Source organism: Dipodomys spectabilis, unplaced genomic scaffold (genome assembly GCF_019054845.1).
Source record: "Dipodomys spectabilis isolate Male_0828 unplaced genomic scaffold, ASM1905484v1 ptg000163l, whole genome shotgun sequence".
Classification (NCBI taxonomy): Eukaryota; Metazoa; Chordata; class Mammalia; order Rodentia; family Heteromyidae; genus Dipodomys; species Dipodomys spectabilis.
Window position 1 is genome coordinate 19,522,832 of NW_024870840.1, and position 22,752 is coordinate 19,545,583.

Below are 22,752 nucleotides of genomic sequence, written 5' to 3' on the forward strand. Positions count from 1 at the left end.
TCATGTGTAGATTCCCATCTCCTACACAAGAACCAAAGCCCCGGATCTTATCAGCCATTTAGGAATTCGGACTTTATTCTAGGGGGCAGCGACATCATCAAATGTGTATTTTAAAGAAAGCACCCTCACTGATCTCACTAAAGGGGGTGGTGGGCAGCCAGCAGTTGGAAAGTACCAGAGAGGAGGATGATGACAGAAAGAGGCAGCTAGCTGCCTATTCAGACCAAGTAGAAAGAGACTGCCTTAGAGACAAATACAGCCAGGCTTCACCCTCTGACCTCTGACCAAAAAGAGCCTCAGTCATTGCATCCCAAGGAAGAAACAGAAGCATTTCAGGGCTCCAGGGCCACTACTTCTACAGCATCAGGCACAGACCTCACGCAGCATCTGTCTTCTCCACTCCCAAATCAGTCTATTAGATTCAGAGGCTCAACAGACAGCATTTCTAAACAAATCAACCAATTAATCAGCAGAAGTCAGCCCTGCCACTCACACTAGCAAGACAACCTGCCCTAAAGACAAGCTGCTGACTATTTGGGAAGTACAGCCAGGCCATGCACCATCTTCCCAGGAACCCTCCTCTGCCAGAGGTGCTCCACCCCAGCCAGCAGAGCTGCCTCCCTCAAGTGTAGCCTTTGATCAGGCTGCCCCAGAGAATAGCTAGACGTCCCTTCTCAAGTTATCCACTGCCAGATTCTCCAAGCCAGAGGCACCAAATGCCACCTCACCCAGAGGCTTTCCCTAACACTGTGGTGCAGAATGCTCACCTCTGGCCTCTTCCCTCTAAGCCAGTACAATCTGCCTCATGCTAGGACATCTGCTTCTCTGCCTGTCTCCCCATGTCCCCTTAGAACTCCTGGACTATACACCTGCCCCTCTGGCTGGAGTGTTGCCTGAGCTCCAGGCCCTGCATAGAACCATACACACCACCTCCAATTCCATCGATGCTATTGGAAGGACATAAACTGTTCAAAATGCTTGTAAGTGTCTTCTGGGAAAGAATCTGGGCTTTGGAGGGAGAGGGAGAATGACTTTCCAAGGGTAACCCACACACACACATAATATCCTCAGGTCTAATGTCTCCAGGAAGAAAGGAGGAAAGGGGAGAGGTGGGGGGGCGGGGAGGGGGGAGCCTAAACAACAGGTTGGGCAGCTTTCATCCAAAGCTAAGAGGCCAGACAGGCAGGCAGACCTGGGACTGGATCTGCAGATAAGTCATCTACAGTGGACCCTGGCTTTGCTTTTAATTGGTTCAATATTTGCACAGTGAGATCACTCAAGAGCCTCACCTGGCTGGTAATGAGCTTCCACTCAGCTTCCACTGCGGAGAGAAGCAAGTTATCCCAGACAGGAGTAGCGCCCCTCCCAAGCTATCCACTGTGAGGGGCAGCCATCCCTCCCTCAGCTCCCAACTTAGACTCACCCGGTCTCCCTCCCGTCACATGTGGAGCTGCTCACCAACCATGCCCTTCTGCAGACAGCCTCCCCCCAGCCTGCCAGGCACTGCCCACACAGTGCGGGGGCAACTCAGCCCTTCAGACTCCCGCAGCGTGCCTGTTCCTTCCCTCTGGTTCTGCTGATAGAATGGTTTTTCCCTCCTTAGGCATGTGAGCACAGTTTGCTGAAACTCAATGCAGAAAAATAACCATACTCAAAAGATTTAATTATATGTCCGCCATCTAACTGCAAAAAGGAAAGATGCCGGTGTTCGGCATCCTAGTGAAGGCTGCTGAGAAATGCAACCCATGATCAGAAATTAGACAATTTCAGAAATCAGACTCTTCCTAAAGGCCACTCAGCCCAAAACCTGCCAGAATGACCAGCAGCATGTTATTCTCTTAGTGATATACAAATCATGTTTCTTTTCCTTTTCTTTTCTGGCTATACTGGGAACTCAAATCTAGAGCGTTGTACATGCTGGCCTAGTCAACTGTCCACCACTAAGCTGCATGCGCCAGCCCCTAAGTAATTGTTTTTCTTTTTTCTTTTTTTTTGGGTCCGGTCGTGGGGCCTGAACTCTGGGCCTGGGCGCTGTCCCTCAGCTCTTCAGCTCAAGGCTAGCTCTCTACCACTTGAGCCACAGCACCACTTCCGGCTTTTTTCTTTTTGCTTATGTGGTGCTGAGGAATCGAACCCAGGGCCTCAGGCATGCAAGGCAAGCGCTCTACCACTGAGCCACCTCCCCAGTCCTTTTTTTTCATTTTTTAACTGAATCACATAGCCACTGTCCTTATAAATAACCTTGCTGCCTCTGCTCCTAAAGGGCTGAGAGCCATAAAGCAGGGTAGGCTCTGACCATAGTGACCCAGAGCAATAAGGAGTGTCCAATTTTCTCAAAGCGAGAACTCCAGTGATAGAGTCCAACAAATTCTCTCCACTTGTTAAGTGACTAATATTAAACCTAGTAATCTATATCTTACAGTCCAGACATCAGCATGACTGTCTGGTGGTTCATTCTTCCCTAGCAAGCCAGATGTCAAAGGTCAAAATGGGCCAAAGTCCCCCTGTGACCACCCAGAATCCCCGTCACTATCTTCAGACTCCTCCACCTTACTGCTGGCTCTGCCCACTGCACACTAATCTAGTTCTGTTTCTAGAAGACACATGACTGGCCAGGAGTCAACAACCATCTTTCTGAATTGACCCAGCCATCAGTCATTTGGGTGGACTCTGGTAAGCAGTTTCATCCCTGAGAAGGTGAGACCTTGCAAGTGGGAATTGGCCCTTGGCCTTTCTTCTCAGAGATGTCTTACAAAGAACCAGACCCGAGGTCCAATCCTCCACTTAATAAAACACACTTTACCAGGCTGACCTGGCCCTGTGGATCTCAGTTTCTCCCTTGTAAAAGGAAGACAATCCCAGCTACCCCAGAACAGCTGTGAAGAACACTAGCTAGACAAGGACTAGCGCATGGTGGCCCTGGCTGACAGCACTGTCCCTGCCCCCTTCCCTGAAAGGCCATTGTGAGGATTCAGGCCACTAGAGCAGTGCTTGGTGGCGCCCCGGGCAGGCAAGCCCTCCCCCAATCTTGGCCCCTTGTCTTAAGATGTCTGTGTCATGGCTGAGCTCACAATGAGTCAGTCAGACGCTGCCCTCACGGCCCACTTCAGAACCTTGAAGTCACATCCTGCCTAACCCAACAACTCAAGAAGATTTATTCCACCTCAGGAATGCAGCTATTTCCCAGAATGTTCTGGGAAGGGCCCCATTTATAGGCTAGGATGCAGTGGTGGAAGATGGAGAAACCTCAGCTCAGCTCAGACCTGCAGGAAGAAACTGCACGGAGCCAGCGCTGCAAGAGGCACGAGAGAGCCTCATCCTGGGCATTCCTATGCTGTTTAATGTCAAAGCACAGAAGAAAAATACAAGCAGGGGCTGGTGGTTCACACATGTCATCCTTGCTACTCAGGAGGCTGAGATCTGAGGAGCACAGTTTAAAGCCAGCCAGGAAAGTCCATGAGGCACCAAAATGCTGGAAGTAGAGCTGTTATTGCTTAAGAGGTAGAGCACTAGACAAGCAAAAAAGCCAAGATTGGGCTAAGGAAGGTGGCTCAATGGTAGAGTGCTTTTCTTGCATGCATGAGACCCTCAGTTTGATTCCTCAGCACCACATAAGCAGAAAAAGCCAGAAGTGGTGCTGTGGCTTAAGTGATAGAGCGCTAGCCTTGAGCTGAAGAGCTGAGGAATAGCACTCAGGCCCAGAGTTCAGGCCCCATGACTAACCAAAAAAAAAAAAAAAAAGTGGGGCGCCGGTGGTTCACGCCTGTAATCCTAGCTACTGAGGAGGCTGAGATCTGAGGATCATGGTTCAAAGCCAGCCCAGGCAAGAAAGTCCATGAAACTCTTATCTCCAATAAACCACCAGAGAACCGGAAGTGGCATTATAGCTCAAGTGGTAGAGCTCTAGCCTTGAGCTGAAGAGTTGAGGAACAGTGCTCAGGCCCAGAGTTCAAGCCCCATGACTGACAAAAAAATAAAGCCAAGACAGATCCAAAGTTTAATGTTTAGTCTCAGCACCAGAAAAAGTGTGTGTGTGCATGTATATACATACATATTACATACATACGTCTCATATATATAATTTAATTTTAAAATTTTTATCACAGTGTGGACATATCAAACAAAGGCTTCAGGAAAGGATGTCTACAATGCTAGGCATTGATATTTTCCATCCAACTGTAATTTCATTTCTTAAAATGCTGGTTGTTACTCACTGAAGTAACTTCATAGCCTACCAAGTCTCAGCTAACAATCTGAAAAACACCCACCAACCTGTCTTCACTGGGCAGGAGACCCTAACTAGTCAAGGGACAGGCCTGAAGTCATACCTTGAGTTAGGCCAAGCCAGAACTCAAGCCCAAAGCCAAAGGGGTGGTCTCTGTGGATCCAACCTGCAGCAGTAACCTGACACCTGCTAGACACATGTGTCTCACTCACATGTCAAGCGGTGGAGTCCAAGGAGTCAAGTTGTTAGATCTTGCTGACTTTGAAAGCCAAGGCAGGTGTCACAGGGCACCTTAAGTGAGAGACTCAGAGGCTCAGGGAGGTAAACTTGTCTAGATATGGGGGCTTCTGCAACATCCTTTATAAGTCAGGAAGAAGTCCAGATGGAAGAAAACATGACAAAAAGAAGAGTCTAAAATAACAACAGACTAAATCTAGCTATAATAAGAACATCAGTGCTTCAATCTCCAGCCCAGCCTCATGCTGATGAGACATCCAGAAGTGATAGGATAGTGAAGGCTAATTCTAGAGATCAGATGAAGCCAAATGCTGGTGGTTCACACCTGTACAACTCAGGAGGCTGAGATCTGAGGATTGCAGTTCAAAGCCAACCCAGACAGGAAAGTCTCTGTCTCTGTCTCTGTCTCTCTCTGTGTCTCTGTCTGTCCCTCTCTCTCTCTGTCTGTGTGTCTCTCACATGCACATACACACGCATGCGAGCACACGCACGCACACACATGTACACACACACACACACACATGCACATGCACGCACACACACACACATACACACACAAAGTTAAAGTCCTCTAGAATTTTAGCCGGGTGCTGGTGGTTTATACCTGTAATCCTAGCTATTCAAGAGGCTGAGATCTGAAGATCATGGTTCAAAGCCAGCCCAGGGAGGAAAGTGCATGAGACTCTTATCTCCAATTAACCACTAGAAAACCAGAAGTGGCACTGTGGCTCAAAGACATAAAGTCTTAGCCTTGAGCAAAAGAGCTCAGGGACAGCACCCAGGCCCCGAATTCAAGCCCCATCCAACCACAAAAAAATAACAAGAGAGAAAGATCAGGTAGGAGGGAGACACTATCCTTGGGTATGCTCCAGGAGGGACTCCATATTTTTATATCCCAGGAGTGGCAGAACCTAATTCTGCAATGAACAGGCACAATAGGAATGTCCGCATCCCCAAATTCCACGTTAATACACACAACCTTCGTCAGGAAAGTCTAGGCATCATTTCTCTAAGTCAGTGAACAAGGCCCTCTTTGAGAATGTGCCTACCACTTTAGAAGGCTAATGGAGATCCTGAAGTACATACAGTCCACAGACTGAGGAGCCCAGAGGGACAAGTAGGGTCTCACCAAGAAGCCTTTAGAGGCATGGGACACAGAGGTAAGCATTTTTTCCTGGCTGCTGTAGCAGCCTCTACTCTATGTCCCAGGGGAGGGGGGTGGGGGGAACTGTTCTGTTTGCTCTCTCCCATCATTACCATCTGTTGGTTCTGTTCTCACCTGAGCTGGCACAGTGTACAGAAGGCACAGAGAACACAGCTAAACTTTGTGGAGAAGCTGAGATGGGTGAGCTGCATCCCAAACCCTTTGCCTCTGGGAAAGGTAATCAAATAGAGGCCATGAGGTGAAGATGAAATGCATGTTTCAGGCTGGGAATGTGGCTTAGTAGAACATAGCTTGCCTAGCATGCATGAAGCCATGGGTTCGATTCCTCAGTACCACATATACAGAAAGAGCCAGAAGTGGCACTGTGGCTCAAGTGGTAGATTGCTAGCCTTGAGCAAAAGCAGCTCAGAGACAGTGCCTAGGCCCTGCGTTCAAGCCTCAGGACTGAAAAATATAAATAACTTTTTTAAATGCATGTTTCAAACTTTCAAAAAAAATGAACTTACAGTTCCTAGAGAGGGTTGCATAGCACCCTTGTTTGAAAGCAGGCCAACCCTAGATGTCCTTGAGCAGGGAGCCTGGCTGGCAAGGATGACCTCACCATGTCCTTCACCAGAACCTACCTGCTGCTGATTTTACCACCTGTAGGAGTTGTTCCTCAGTCAGAACCAAAGTCTAGATCCAAAGTGACCAAGGCTATACCAGAGAGAAAGAAGAAGCAGTGGCCTAACCAGGATGAGTGTTAGATTCTCATTGGATAAGGGACTCTGGGTGAGTTATATAATCATTCTGAACCTCCCTTTCTCTAAGCTGTAAAATGAATGTTAGGAAGCTCACTTCATGGGGCAATGTGGCCATTAAGAACCACTCATGCTTAGTTCTTGGTACTTTTCAGAGTGATGACCCTTAAACAAAGAAGCCAGGTAGGTGAAGCAGAGGAAACTAAAATCCAGGATGTGTGCACAACTTGGTGCCAGTGTCTGCACTCTGCGATCTCATCCAGGGCTGTGGGACTTACATATAACCATCCTGCTCCCTGCCTGAGGATGAATGAGGCAGCAGATGCTCATAGAGCATCCAGCAAGGCTCCAGGGAAACAGCAGCTGTGATGTGGTCCGGGAAGGTACAAGAACAGAGGTGCACACCCCCTACCAGCCCCTATGCCCCACAGTCAAAGTAGAACTGTCTTCCGGGTTGATTCTCACCACCTCCCCACCCACCTCCAAACACACATACTTCCACTCTTCCAAGATGAAGTGTGTAGGGAGGGAAGGAAGGTCATCTCCCTAACAGCTGCCCCTCCCAGCAGTCTCAGGAAGAATCACAGAGAGCAGTCAGGAATTTAATGAGCCTGTGACTCTCAGCCAACCACAACCAATCCGGAATGTCCCAGGTTCTCAGGCACAATAAAGCTGACAGGGTAAAGCCAGGAAGAGCCTTTGAGTCTTTGAGTTCAGGCCCCCATCCCTGATCTCTGCTCGGGTCCTCAACAGAGGATCACATTCTTCAAATTCTTGTCTGAAAGCCAGAAGAAAGCGGGTGGGCGGTCTTGAGAAAGGGGGCTCCAGAATTCCAACCTAAAGGTAATTAAAGCCTGGGACTTGTTTAAAGAGGAAAAGATACAGCTCTCTTTCACACACTGCTCTTCCACGAGTATGAGACTGCAGGTCTGCACACACAGGGCCTGGACCACAGTCCCCAGTGTCCTCACAAGGAAGACAGTAGGACTTCAGGACAAACCATCCCTGCACCTCAGGACAGTCCAGTGCTTCCTGTGACATGAGGTCTGAGGTTCTAGCCAGACAAGCCCAGAACTACCTACAGTAGAGCTGAAGGAAGATGTAGAAGATGTGGCGGCAACGGCGGGGAGCAACATGAAAGTGATGAGGCCCTGGCAGCAAGAAACTTACCAAAATGACACATTTTCCCTGAACACTTGGCGCCATACAGCCTTCTCCTCCTCCTCACCACCCAGGGACAGGGAAGGGGGGGGGGGGGGAGGCAGGTCTGCCGCGGGCAGAAGGCAGGCTGAGAACAGCAGACTGATAGGCTTGGAGGGAGATGGCATGGGAAGACTGAGGAAGAACAGCAAAAGCCAGGTTTCCCACCAGATTCAAGCTGACCACACCTCCTCCTGTGGGGTGCTTGACAAGACTCAAAAGCAACAGAGAGGGCTGGAGCTTACACCTGGCAGCCAGCAATAACTGTGACTGGGACGGCCACTGCTGAAGCTGTATATAAGAACACAAACATGCACAAAAGCCCAGTCTCACATATGCTACCCCTGGACTGGCCAAAGTGATTCGAGAAGGCAGGAGAGAAAGTAAGAAAAGATGAAGAGAGTAACTGAAAAGAGCTGAATGGGCAGGACCTGAGATCTTTCCCTCGCTGGCTGGGGTTCTTGGGAGTCTCAACATTCCTGCTCTAAAATGGGAGCGTGACACTGCCACCCTCTTAAGGGTATAGATGTAACTTATTTATAATAATCCTGGATTCTGGGGCTGGGAAGGTGGCTCAGTGGTAGAGCGCTTGCCTTGCATGCCTGAGACCCTGGGTACGATTCCTCAGCACCACATAAGCAAAAAGAAAAAAGCCGGAAGTGGTAGAGCGCTAGCCTTGAGCTGAAGAGCTGAGGGACAGCGCCCAGGCCCAGAGTTCAGGCCCCACGACTGGACCCCCCCCCAAAAAAATCCTGGATTCTTTATACATAAAGTGACATAAAAAATAGATTAAAATTGGTTTTACTAGGTAAAAATAGATAACTTCTCACTGTGCTGGGCAAATTACATAACTAAAATGGACAATGAATAATAAACGTCAAGCTTCTCAGAGCATCAATACCACATCTGATATTTCTTCTCATCCTATAGATGAGGAAAACTAAAGCTCAAAACTTGGGAGGAAGAAGATCAGGACAGAGTGCCTGCCTATTTAAATAAATAGTAGACCATGTACTACATGGTGGCTAAGGCTCAGAAACCATCTACCCAAGTGACCGAGTTAAGAGGGAAGGGCTGTTGCCCATGACAGAGGGCCCACCATGGAGTGAGAGTCATGGAGGCCACATGTGAGCAAGATGGAGGCCAGTACTAGGATATTACTATGGCATCACAGAGGATTGGGAAGGGAGTGGTGGCTCAGGTGAAGCACTCACCAAAGGGAGCTTTCAGCTTTAACTACAGCCAGCTACGCTTTGGCCAGCCACAGGGATTTTAAGTTCATAGTCTTGCACCAGTTTTCTGCTCTTGACAAATATGTTTGTGGCTCACCAGAGGAGAGACCATCTCTAAGAACACTTGGCCCGGGAGTACTGGGCAAACAGCAAAGCCACTGGCAGCTCCACCATTAATGTGCTATGATCAAGCCAGGTGATGGGCTCACACCTGTAATTCTAGCTACTCAGGAGGCTGAGATCTGAGGACCAAGGCTGGAAGCCAACCCAGCCAGGGACATGAGACTCTCTATCTCCAATTAACCACCAAAAGCTGGAAGTGGAACTGTGGCTCAAAGCACTAGCCTTGAGCACTAAAGCTCAGGGACATCACTCAGGCCCTGAGTTCAAGTACCAGGACCAGCACACACACACACGCACGCACGCACGCACGCACGCACGCACACACACACAAATCAAAGTACTATGATCAGAAGTGGACCCAAGGGGAGGACCTGGCAGTGACTGGAGTCCTCCATGACACTGGGCAGAGATCCATCCTCCAGCTCCCTAGAGAACACAGAACCATGGGATAGAGTTTTATATGAGACAGAGGAGAGAGTAGATGGTGTCCCCATGTACCCCAGCTGGCCTCCAATTCCCAGTCTTTCTGTCTTTTGAATCCTAGGGATTACAGGCTCATGACAGCTGCCCAGCTAAAGACATAGAGTTTATTAAGAGTTTACAGGCGTTTAAAAACAAAGAAAAAAAAAGTACACCAGTGGCTCATGCCTATAATCCTAGCTACTCTGGAAGCTAGAATCTGAGGATTATGGTTCAAAGCCAGCTTGCACAGGAAAGTCCATGAGACTCTTATTGCCAATTAACAACCAAACACCCAGAAGTAGAGTTGTGGCTCAAGTGGTAGAGCACTAGCCTTGAACAAAAAAAGCTTAGGGACAGTGTTCAGGCCCTGAGTTCAAGCCCCAGAACAGGAAGAAACAACAACAATAATAACAAAACCTAAGGATCAAAGCAGTTAAGTAAACAACTAGTAAGAAGTATATAGGAGCCAGGCACCAGTGGCTCATTCCTGTAACCTTAGCTACTCAGGAGGCAGACATGAAGATCGTGGTTCAAAGCCAGCCCTGGCAGGAAAGTCCATAAGACTCTTATCTCCAATTAACCACCAGAAAGTGGTGCTGAGGCTCAGGTGGTAGAGCACTCACCTTGAGCTGAAGAGCTAAGGGACTGCGCTTAGGCTGAGATCAAGCCCACGACAGACCAAAAAAAGAAAAAGAAGAAGTAAACAAGAGGAACTGGGAATGTGGCTTAGTGGTAGAGTGTTTGCCTAGCATACATGAAGCCCTGAGTTTGATTCCTCAGTACCACATAATCGGAAAAAGCCAAAGTGGTGCTGTGGCTAGCCTTGAGCAACAGAGAGGCTCAGAGACAGAGCCCAGCCCCTGAGTTCAAGCCCCAGGACCAGCAAAAAAAAGAAAAGAAAAAAGTATGCAGGAGGGGCTGGGAATGTGGCTTAAGTGGTAGACTGCTTACCTAGCAGGCATGAAGCTCTAGGTTTGATTCCTCAGTACTACATAAAACAGAAAAGGCCAGAGGTGCACTGTGGCTAAGTGGTGGAGTGCTAACCTTGAGCAAAAGAAGCTCAGAGATAGAGCCCAGGCCCTGAGTTCAAGGCTCAGAACTGGCAAAAAAAAAAAAAAAAAAAAGAATATACAGGAGGGCTCATTCTCCCAGACCTAGAATACCCCTGGGGATTATAGCATCCTCCACCCCTAATTTCTCTGTTATGGCCTGAATTATGCTCCTACATACACAAACTGACGTCTTAACTCCCAATGTGACCACAAAAGAACCTAATTAAGGCCATGGTGAAGTCTTTGGAGTAGGTCCTTCAATGATGGGTGTTCAGGACCCAGTCAAGAACAGAGGAAAACCAGCAGGGGACAAAGAGAAGATGGCCACCAAGGAGACTTCATTCAGGACACCAACATCATTTTGAGCATCCATCTGTGCTGAGCTACCAGTCTGTGGCACTTTGTTATGGTAGCAGACTTACCACACTGTTACCGGAGTTTAGATCTCTTCAGCACATAATTAAAGCGTGACCTGCCACGGTGAGCAGGTCCACTGGCTTATACGCTGCAGAGACTTCAGGGGTTTTACTCAACGCTATATCCCCAGAACCTTACAAATAAACTGGATAAAAATGGAATTTCCATTCAATTGCTGCCTCTAAAACCATCCATCCCCCTACACATCCCACCTCCTCCATTCTCTCCATTCTATCTCTCCCTCCTCCAATAAAATAGCCAGTATAAATGCAAAGATAATCTTTAGCCTATCGTCACCAAACAGTAGTGTAAACAAGGTGACAGGAAATAGAAAGATACACAGACATCCTAACCTTAACTAACCTTAACTAAAGGGAGCATCACAACCCACTGAGTGCTGAAATCCTCACATTAAGAATTCTTAGTACTGATTTTTAAATCAGTGTGTGAAAAATAAAGTTGTGTTATATTTGGCTTTTGTTATTGTTTGTGACAAACTTCAAACCCTAGAGACCTGGTACTGACCCAAATCCACACTGCAGATCAGAGAGGGGCACTGTCAGTGAGCATTGCCCACAGCACCCACAGCCCTTGATAACGTCTGGGCAGCCTCAGCCCCTTCATCCCTCCATGGGGCAGGTGGTAACAAGCTTTGGGATTGTTACCAAGCAACTACAGGTTCCACTCACTCCTGCTCTCTAAGGCAGTGGGGCAGACTGCACGCAGATTGACTTGAGTTGGAGCTGGGACCGGGGAAAAGGGTTGTAGAAGGCCAGAGAGAAGGAAGCCATTTCTCTGGAATGAAAGAAAACACCTGAGCACGCCAATTCTTGCATTCCAGTCTCTAGCCCCTTGGCATCCGTCTCTCCCCTATGCCTAGCCCACCCCACCTGCAAATTTACTCCTTTGCTGCAAACGTTGACTGCTCAAAGAAGCCACTACGACTCTGATGCTTCCTTTTTACAACAAAACCAATATGTTGCAACTTATTGCTACATTTCTTATACAATATGGAGGAGGTAGAAGCTACAGGAGAGCCCAAGTGGCCTAGCAGTGATAGCTGGGTGTTTGAGAACCCTCTCTACCTCCTTTTCCCCTCTCCCTTTCTCCCTCCAGCTCTTTCACCTGCTCAGACCCTCAGCTCCCTCCTACTTCTGTGGCACTCAGTGCGGATGAGAGCTATTTCCTGAGCCTCCCTGTAGACAGGTCCTTTGAGAACTTTCTCCTCCCTCATCTCCTCCAGATGGCGTTTCTGGCCCAGGCCTTGTAACTGCACCGACACAATTAGGGGCTTGGTGGGGGTGGAAGGCAGCAGGTTGAAAAGCCTTCCTCCACAAAGCCCAGAAAACCTCCTAGTTCCGGGTTCCTAAGCTTTCTCACCACTAATGAATGACAGAGTGGTTTTACCTGTTTTCCACTGACTCAACTGGGTAAGAAGGCTGCCCATGTCTCCTGTCTCCTTGGCCGGATCTCACAGCCATAACACCAGGAGGGCAGCCCTGTGTCCCTGGTCCCAGACAGGAGCCCCTAGAAGACAGGGCCAGGCCATCTCAGGCCTGGACCAACAGGCTATCTCTGGCCAAGACCTCCCACCGATGCTCAGGAGACACTTGTTGAATGAGTGAATGGCCACGAGTCAATAAAACCGATGAAACTTTCTGGAAATGTAAACAATGGTTCTTCTCCTCTGTGGACCATAACATGACCATTAAACCACCCATTGTGGAGATTGTTGCGACACAGGAAACTTCAGATTACAGTACTACACGAATAAATCAGAACACAGTTTCCAACTTACAATTTTGTAAAATAAGTGAATATGGGCAGAAAACCTAGAAAAATGCAGACAGTGGATGGGGTGAGGGGCAACTTGCTTCTGACCAACTTTGTGGTTATAGTTGTATTATAAACAACTCACCCCTTGTCTTTTCATTTTGCTTTGTTTTACTTTAAAAAGAGAACTGATTCCCCTAACAATCACGCCTCTCTTGATATTCCACAGAAAATTTCATCCCAACTCCTTGACTGGGAATATGTCTGGTTACAGCAGGGTGCAGGCAGAATTCCCAGTTAAAGACCTGGGAGTGGAGTCCCCCATCTCCATACTTCCCAGGAAATGGCGCCAGGAAGCAAGCCTCAAAGGGCTACTTGGGCTGTGCAGGGGCCAGAGTGCTAGGGAAAAGACCTTTCACCAACCCCAGGTTGTTTCACGGGGGCTTGGTCAACCTGAATCACCCTTGAACAAAGCTTCACCAGAGTCTGAATGACTGAACAAGGTCCCAGCCCTGCTCCTTAAACATGCCATATGGGGGCTGGGAAGGTGGCTCAGTGGTAGAATGCTTGCCTTGAATGCAAGAGGCTCTGGGTTCAACTCCTCAGCACCATATAAACCGAAAAAGCCGGAAGTGGTTCTGTGGCTCAAGTGGTAGAACACTAGCCTTGAGCTGAAGAGCTGAGGGACAAGGCCTAGGCCCAGAGTTCAAGATCCACAATTGACAAAAAAACATTCCATATATGATCTCCACTTTGCAATCAGAAGCCCCTCCTCTAAGCAGCCCTCCTAAGACTCCCAAGACCTCCAGCTCCCCACATCTGTACCTGTTGGGAGACTGTCAACTCGTATAAACAAGGCCCCATCCCCTAACCTTGATACTCCTAGCACCTAAACCTGGCACTTGGTCTTGTGCACGGAGAAAGTTTTAAGGAGTGCTCACTGAATGACCAAGGGTTTGACAGGAGGACAGATAGGAAAAGCAGGAATGCGCCAGGCACTGGTGGCCCACACCTGTAATCCTAGCTAGTCAGGATGAGTATCAAGGTTCAAAGGCAGCCCAGGCAGGAAAACTCATAAGACTCTTATTTCCAATTAATACCCAGAAAACTGGAAGTGGCTCAAAGCGATAGAGTGCTAGCCTTGAGTGGAAAAAGCTCAGGGGCAGCACCCAGGCCCTGAGTTCAAGCCCCACAACCAACAGTAAAAAGAAAAGAAAAAAAAAAAAGACAAAGATGAAGAAGAAAGAAAAGAAACGCCAAAGGAGGAGGCTCAATGCTTGATAAGAAATGTACGCATTATCCTGCCCATGTAATTGTAACCCCTCTGTACAGTATGTTCACAAAAAATTAAATTTAATTTAATTTAAAAAAAAGAAAAGAAACGAAGAATGCAAGAATTGTCAAGTGCACAGACAGGGAGGAGAGCCTGCTAGTCAAGATGGTGACAGTTCCCAAAGGACACCATCAGGGGCTCAATAGCAAACAAGTCATTCTGGGCCCAAATTCATGCCACCACCAAGATCTTTCACCTGTCCTCTCAGAACCAGCTGCACTGGGTAGCCAGCCAACAATGGACTGGGAGGCCCCATTCTGCCACAACCCAAAGCATGGCCCCTTTAAGGAATTCTCAGCCACTAGACAGGAAGAAGGCCACAGGGACCACTCCACCCTCACTACAGGTGAGGAAATGCAAGTATAGTGGGGGTGTTTGCAAGGCCACACTGGGGATGGACAGAGACCCCAAGTCTGAATCTATACACACTAACCTTGTCAGCAAAATGAGATGAGTTCCCAACTTGTGGGAAGGAGGAAAGATGTCTATGAGACGGCCCACATGAAAGCATTAGCATGGGCCAGGCATATAGAGGCATTTGATAAAACTTAATTTTTTATTGTTATTATAAAGGTATTGTGGGGGGGGGGGGAAATTAACAGTTAAAAACGTAACTGTTATTTGCAGAACTAGACCTTCACCCAGCTCTCCTCCTTCCTTCCTCCAGCCCTTTTCTGCTTCTCCCTGGGCAGGAAGAGCCTCTAAGATGCAGGTTCAAGATTCTAGGAAGCTCCCAAAAACATGGACCTGCCTTGTGTCACCAATGTCACAGGGTAAGCTCCTTGGTGACAGGGCAAGGATGGGGTCTAAGCCCTTCACCACCGATGAAATCCCACGAGGGCAGGGCAAAAAACAGGAACTCAGCGAGTCCCCTGTGTTCACTACATGATCTAGAAATTTGAGGGTCACATCCCTTATACTCAACAGTTGGCTCTGAAATATTCAACATCAGGACGAGGATGTAGCTCAGTCTGAATGCTTTGGCATACTATAGCCTGGGTTGAAAACTAAAAGTTCAAAATCTTTAAAAACTTTGAAACATCTCCCTACTAGCAACTTTGTCACCCCAGATTCCCAAGCAAGGCGACACCTGTGATTTGGTAAAAGGGAGCAAGGCACTCACCAGCCCTTGGCTGCCAGGGCCTCTCACTCCACACAAGCTTAAGCAAAAATACCAGGGGACTTCAGCCCCTTCATGCAACAAGGACGAAGGGCCAACTCTGTGCCAGAGCCCAGGTGGCAGCCAGGGAGAGGTCATAAAAAGGATAGCTTTTGACTCCCAGGTCTCATGCTCCAGTGAGCCCTAATACTGCCCCCCTTTCCAGTCTGGTTAGATTAAGTCACTCAGACTGTTCCAATGCCCTGTTCTTCGTGTTTATCAGACAGGAAGCTGCCTTCTCCAGCCCAGTGACTTCATGTGCAACACAGGAAACACAGCCCCTTTTGAACATAGACGACTAAATAAGGGTGCCTCTACCGCTTTGTAACCTTTTTGCTTTCTTTCTTTTTCTTCTTTCCAGCTGGTCCTGGGGCTTGAATAAAGGGCCTGGGCATTTTTTGCTCAAGGCTACTAGCACTCTACCACCTAAGCCACAGCTCCACTTCTGGTTTTTTTGGTGGTTAACTAGAGGCAGAGTCCCATGGACTTTCAAGCCAGGCTGGTTTTAAACCTTGATACTCAGATCCTCTGCCTCCTGAATAATTAGGATTCCAGGCTTGAACCACCAGTGCCCAGCTCCATTTTTTTTTAATGCTTTAACTAGCTCAGAACAGAGCCAACAAGTTGAGTGGTATTGTACAGCAGGAAGAATGTCTCTGACCTCAAAACTCAGCACTGGTGCTCAGAAAGCTCCTGACAGATTCAGGTTCCTTCCTACAGCATCTTAGCCACAACACCTTGTTAAAAAGACAACTTTGCTAGAGAAATGTAAAATCTTTACAATCAAACATGCATTTCCTCCCTACTGCCTCAGAATTTATATATTTATATTAATATATGTTATATATTATATATTTATATAAATATATATTATATATTATATATTTATAAAAATATATATTATATATTTATATTTCTTTATATTGATAACAATATAAAGAAAAAAAGGCCAGGTGCCGGTGGCTCACTGTATAATCCTAGCTACTCGGGAGGCTGCTCTCTGACAACTATGGTTCAAAGCCAGCCCTGGCAGAAAAGTCCCAGTGAGACTCCAATTATCCACTCAAAAACTGGAAGTGGCAATCCTTTTCTGGTTCATAAGCATGATGATTGGGCTCTCACGTGCTTGCGTGATATGTGCCTCCATCTAAACCTTGTTATGACGTGGGCACATTACCCATCTGACATGGCAAAAAAAAAACAAAAACTGGAAGTGGCACTAGGGCTCAAGTGGTAGAGCGCTAGCCTTGAGCACAAAGAGATTCAAGGACAGCTCCCAGGCCCTGAGTTCAAGCCCCACAACCTAAAGAAAAGAAAAAGGGACAGAACACAAGGACTGGACCGTATCACACACATTCATACTCCTAAGAAAGTGTCCATATTGTTCATGGGGACACTGAGGCTCACAGTACGAAAAAAGCAGTCTATCTAATCCTAAAATCCTGTTTTGGTCCCTCTACCACAGGTTTTACATGGAAAAATACAACAAATTCATCATCCAAGACTCTAAATTGAGTTAAAATTACTAGAAATCCAGACCAGCTGAAGGACAGCAGATGCCAGTGTGGCTTTCTGAATGGCCCACCCTGCCGCCTGGCAATACCCCATGGGAAATACTGACTTTCTGAGCTGTGGGAACCTTCAGCCCAAGGGCCCCACCCTACTGGAAGAAGTTCAGAGAAACTCAAACACCTCCCCCATTCTTTAAACTAGTGCTCCTCCCCGCCCCCCCAAAGAATAAGAGAATGGAAGGACATTTCTGAGTAAAGATTAAAAGAGCTGAGTTTGTGTTGCTTGGCTAACTAAGCCATGCATGAAGGCAGAACAAAGGGGGTAAGCGCCCAAGTTTAAACTCACGTCTTAAATGAAGTCTCCTGACTTGGAGGGAAAGGCTCCAGGCTGAGTGAGCCAGGAGCCCAGGTTTTCTACTAACTCATGGAATAAGCCTGAGCTAAGCACCGCACCACGTGGAGAAACAACTTCTCTTATTTTTTCTTTCTTCTTTCCAGGTGGGAGACTGGGACATTGGCTCACTGGTTAGCACTCTACCAACTGAGCCATGCCTCCAACTCCTCCAGCTCAGACACTCCACAATTCTGACCATATTCAGTAGGGAGGATTTTTATTGTTGTTGATGGACAGCTGGAAAGGAAACCTAGGGCTGTGGCTCGGTGGCACAGTGGTAGAAAACCTGTCTAACATGTGCAATGTCCTAGTTCTATCCCCTGAACAAAAAAGGATGGAAGAGAGGGAGAAAAGAAAAGGAGGGCAGAGAGGAAGGGAAAAGAAAAAAAGAGAAGAGAAAATTTTAAGGCTTAACTTCCAAAAACATGTCCTTTTGGTCAGTGACAACCTACAGCTGCCTCACACATAAACCATCATGCAGAGGTTACAGGGTAAGAGTTACCTTCCTGGGTGGCTCTCATTTTTCCTCTCCCATCTCACATCAGGACCTTGAGGTCCTCTGAGAGACCACAGGGGAAGAACTACCTTCACCCTCTACATAGGCTGCAGTTCAACATGTCCCACAGGAAACCACCTCCTTTGTAGCAATGGTAACTTCCTTCCGGAAGGCTCTGCGAGCTCCAGAATCCCTCCACCACAGCAGCAAGGTTCCTGGGGATTGGGGCTGAGATGAAGATAGCAGCAGAGGACGCCAGTAGCCTAACACGGCCCACGTGCCTGTGCTTAATCACCTCAGGCTTGACAGCTCTCAAGTCTCAAAATCTTCTTCCAGCAGAAGCCAGCCTTGGTTCCAAGATTCTTATCAGACCAAGTGAGCAGCATCCTTGGGCCCATCAGGTGGACACTGGAGCGCATATATGCCCTCAGCCTTCATACCACCTGCCCAGGTGGTAGTAGATCCATTTGAGAGGCAGGCTCATTGTGTGTTCTGATGTGACTCTTCATGCAGCCTGGCCAGGGGGAGGACCTGCTCAGGACCCTGCTGGGTCTTCCATTGGCCTCGCTGGGGAAAGGGGCCAAGAGAACCAGGAGAAGAGCCATGGGCACAGACAGCAGGCCGCTACCCCAGGACCTGAGCCAGCCAAAGCTAACCCACTTCTTGGAGGATGGGGTTAAGGTCTTCAAGTCACAACAATGCCTCTCCAATCATATTTTCTCAGGAATTTGGGTTTTTCCACTGTTAATACATAAAAACCACAGGCTGGATGTCTGAATGGAGTGGGAAGGAGCAAGAACGGGAGAGTAAGCACAATGATCTTAAGCAAAAAGCAAAGCGACCCAAGGGAAGGTCTAGCTTAGCCTCTGGTCAGGCTGGGCTCCCCAGGACAGAAAAACACATGGTCTGGACACAAGCAAACTGTGGGAACTCTGGCCAGAGGGCATCCTGACACATCTTCCAGGAGTGAGACTGAGCTCCTGCACCCACAAAGCAGTCAGCCGCCATTTCCCAGGAAAACAGAGTGGACCAGAGTAGACATTTGTCTAAGGGATTACTCTTTTTTTTTTTTTTGGTATTGGGGATCGAACCCAGGACGTTGCACTTGCTAGGCAAGCGCTTTGCCACTGAGCTACATCCCAACCCAAGGGATTTCTCTTGTGACAATGTGACATTATGAAGAAAACAGCACCCAGAGCTTTCAAGCACAAAGAGCAAGTTAGCCCTTTTTTAAGACTTTTGTCCTAAGTAAACTGTACAGGATGGTACATCTATATCCCAGCACTCAGGAGACAGAGACAGGAGAGTGGAAGGTTCCAGCCAGTCTGAGTTATATAGCAATATCCTATCTAAAAAAAGAAAAAAAAGCAAAAGGGACATCAGGTTTTGGAAAATAAAAGGGGGGATGGTAGCAACATACATACTACTTTGTGTCTAATTTTGTTTTTCCCTTTTCTCCTTAAAACTACCTTGGCAAACATGATAGATGACAGGCAGGCAGGCAGATAAGCAGATAGATAGATGAGCCTCAGTTTTTAAAGGCTGGTGAGGACTTCCACTGTACAGCCTTAGGGCGATTAATTTGACCTTTGAATGGACAGTTAGCTTGTTTCCTGCCGTTTCTTTGACAATGAATATTCTCAGATATTTCCTTTTCCACAGTTGAGTTTATCTGTAGGATACATTCCTAGAATGCAGTCAGGAACTGTGCTTTGACAGATACTGCTAAACTGCCTTTTTTCTTTTTGTTTGTTTGTTTGCTAGTCCTGGGGGTTGAACTCAGGGCCTCAGCATTGTCCCTGAGCCTCTCTCTGCTCAAAGCTAGTGTTTTACCGCTTGAGCCACAGCACCACTTCCGGCTTTTTCTGTTTATGTGGTACTCAGGGCTTCATGCATGCTAGGCAAGCAGTCTACCACTAAGCCACATCCCCAGCCCAACTGCCTTCTTTTAAAAGGAGTTATACAATACACATTCCCATCAATAAGGTCTAAGAAACAGGCATTTGGAAGGAATTTTAATTTCTTCATTTTTCAGTTTCCCACCTTGTCTTTTGTGAGGTGATACAGCTTTCTATCAAAACCAAACCAACTCTCAATCAGAGTCAGCGCTAGAAGTAAGGTCTTCAACACACAAGCCCATGGCTCTTTCCACATCACCCACGCTCATCACTTAAAAGAGTCTAGACAATGGGAAACCATGTTTTACAACTGAACCATGTGAGAATCTTCCACTTAGGGCCAAGGCTATGTGTACCAAAAGCATCAGCAGAGGGACCAGCCACACAGCCCACAAAAGCTCGGTTCATGCCCCCCTTTAAGAACACTGAGCTAGGAGCCAGGGACAACACCCTACTACCCATTCTTACCCACTGCTTACAACCCAGGGAGCAATGACAGCATTTACATGCTAGAGATTTAACCCACGACTTGAAAAAAAAACCTAGCTAAATAGCCACTATCAGCCCCCCCTCCTCCCCGCCATACACCTTCTGCCTTTTTTTAAACATGGCCTAGGGCTTGAGCTCTCACATCCAACCCTGTGTGGAACAGACCTCAACTCCACAGAGGAATAACTCGGGAAAAGCTATGTAACTCGCCCAAGGTCACAAAGTTTCTAGGCAGGGTCAGGATTTTAACTCTGCCAATTTCCAAAGCTCTAGTTCTTCCTGAGACCCCATCCCAACTCTTCCCAGCCTTAAGAATAGGGTTCTGGGGGGGAGGGGGGAGGCTGGGAAGGGAGGTGAAGGGTAAACAAAGGAGGAGGCTGCAATGCTTGGTAAGAAATGTATGCATTTTCCTGCCCACGTAATTGTAACCCCTCTGTACAGTATGTTCTCAAATAAAATAAAATTAAATTAAAAAAAAAAAAAAACGAATAGGGTTCTGGCTGGGTACTGGTGGCTCATGACTGTAATCCTAGCTACTCAGGAGGCTGAGATCTGAGGATCACGGTTCAAAGCCAGACAGGGCAGGAAAGTCCGTGAGACTCCTATCTCCAATAAACCACAAGAAAACCGGAAGAACGGGGTTCTGTGAATTGCAGGAACCCTGCTGCCCAGAGGGACTGCCCAGATTCTAGTCTGTAGCCAGCAGTGGACCCTGAGCCCAAGGGCTCAGCACACCAAGGGTTAAAAGCCAAGAGGCACAGTCTCTCTAAGGCTGCACAAAGGGAAAATGTACTTCCTGCCCCTGCGGGTAGAGATGCTTGTTTTATGCTCAGTAAATTAGGACGTTTGTTTAATTAAGAGGACACACAGATTTTGTTATTCTAAATATTTTTGGAACATGATGCTTGGGAGGAAGCTGTCAAGGCAAGTGATTTTTTTTCCCTCTGCTTCGGGTTTCTATTTCTTTCTCCCCAGCAAGAGAAGGAAAACAACAGCCAACCCCTCCTCTCCCTTTGAAATAAAGATGTCAAGCTGGTAAGGGCTGTCTTAAGTACTTTATTGAAGGATTAGGGAGAAGAGGAAGTTGAAGAAAGCTCCCAGCCGGGTTTCTAGCCGTACCCTACCAGGCTGCAAACAATGCTGCGTTTTTAGAGTGTGCTTTCCTTCTTTTAAAGAGCTAACAGATCCTTGTTTTGTTTTTTCAGGAGCCAGAACAGGCAAAAGGCAGACTGCGATTAACATGTGTCCCTCATCCTACAAGAGAGAAGCTGTCCCATCTCCAACCCCTTGGGTTAAAAAGTTTAAAAATAAAACAAGGACACCCCCCCCCTTTTCTCTCTCCGGTGCCCTTCAGACAAGCAGCCCCACAGAGAACACCTCTCATCTGCCCTTCCCCCAGGGCTGGATTTAACTCCCCAGGCAGAGCCTGCCAACCTGGCTGGCAGGGTACCTGGATCTGCCCACCTGCACTGCCCAGACTTGCTGAGTTTGAAGAGTGAAGTTCTTTGGTGTCACCCCGTAGCCATCTGGGGGCACGCTGGCTCTCAAATTACCCTGCGCAATCTCTTGACGTTTTTTAATTACCCCCCAATTATCCATTAAATGACTCCTCACTTTCCAACACCACATGCTTGCCTCAGTGGGCCAAACCTGCAACATGCTCCTTCCTTGCCACAACAGCAGTGGCCTCCTCAACCTCAGAAATCCTCCAGTCCTTTGTCTGTGGCATCTTGGGACACACATCACAGGTTGCCTTTGTATCTCAGGCACCCTGCCTTTGTCACCCCTTCAAGCCTGCAAACTTCCTGGGGGCAGAGGCCTCCAGGATCTCCCAGGAGAGGCTGGCTCCTTCCTTCAGTCCTGTGACTCACAGTGCCTTTCTGGGGTCCCTGTCATCTCCACCTCACATTACAGGCATCTGCAGATTTGTCTCCACTCTCCCCTAAGTGCCCATGGCAAGGCCTAGGTCTTACTCAACTCACACCCCACTCCACCCCCCCCCCCTCCCCACACACCACCTGGCAAAGTCCCTGGCACAGAGAAGCCAGTTAAATATTTGCTCAATTACACATCTGTATGCCCTCCTCCCCCCACCCATAGCAATCTTGTATATTAATTGGCTAATATTAATTGAGTGATTGTCTAAACAAGCCCTCAAGCAGCTGCCCTCCTTTCCCAAAAGGGACTACAGCCATTAGGTGAATTTATCCGGTCCGACTCCAGACAGTGGAATCAGAAATGACCACAATGTTGCACCACGCAAGAAGGAGCTAAGACGTTTCCACTTGAAGTTACTCAACAGTTACTTTGAAATCCACGTAAACCCAGAAAAGCGCGCAGCGAACAGAGAAGTGCGGGGCCAGGGGCCGGCGGAGGGAACCGCCCCGTCTCTGGGACCTGGGACTTCCCAGGAACCTTCTCCCCACAACGCTGGGCGGGGCTGCAGGCAGCACCCCGGCATTCACCCTGGCCCCAGCTCTGGGACAGCCCGCCAGCTCGTCCTGGAGGGCACAGACTCCGTTTCTGTTTGAAACTGCGGCGCCCCGAGGTGTGTGTCGGGGGGGGGGGGGGGTGGTAGGAGGGAGGAGAGTGCAGTTCTGCCCTAGGCGTGGCTCCGGGACGGGATGGAGTGCGGACCCTTGCACAAGGGAAGTGAGGGGTGTAGAAGAATCCTGCCTGTGGCCCAAACAGGAAAGAGGCAATAGCCCAGGAGGTCAGGTCCTAAAGGCAGGGCCAGCTCTCCTCCGAGCCGGGCGGCCGAGGGTGCGGTGGAATCAGGTGCACACCCGAGCGGGCCCAGGTACACGCGCCCCCGGCCTCCCTCCTGCGGGGACCCGAGAGGAAGG

At 48.2% G+C, this 22,752-nt stretch overlaps 1 protein-coding gene and 1 non-coding gene across 2 annotated transcripts in view; one reads left to right on the top strand and one right to left on the bottom strand.

Moving 5' to 3' along the window:
• Positions 1 to 22,752, bottom strand: part of Myh9 (myosin heavy chain 9) — a 94,366-nt gene that overhangs the window by 70,688 nt on the left and 926 nt on the right. The gene's annotated exons all lie outside the window — the stretch shown is intronic.
• On the top strand, positions 16,201 to 16,305 carry LOC122119335. The gene has a single exon (XR_006149542.1). It is a non-coding gene; the product is annotated as a small nucleolar RNA U13 (small nucleolar RNA).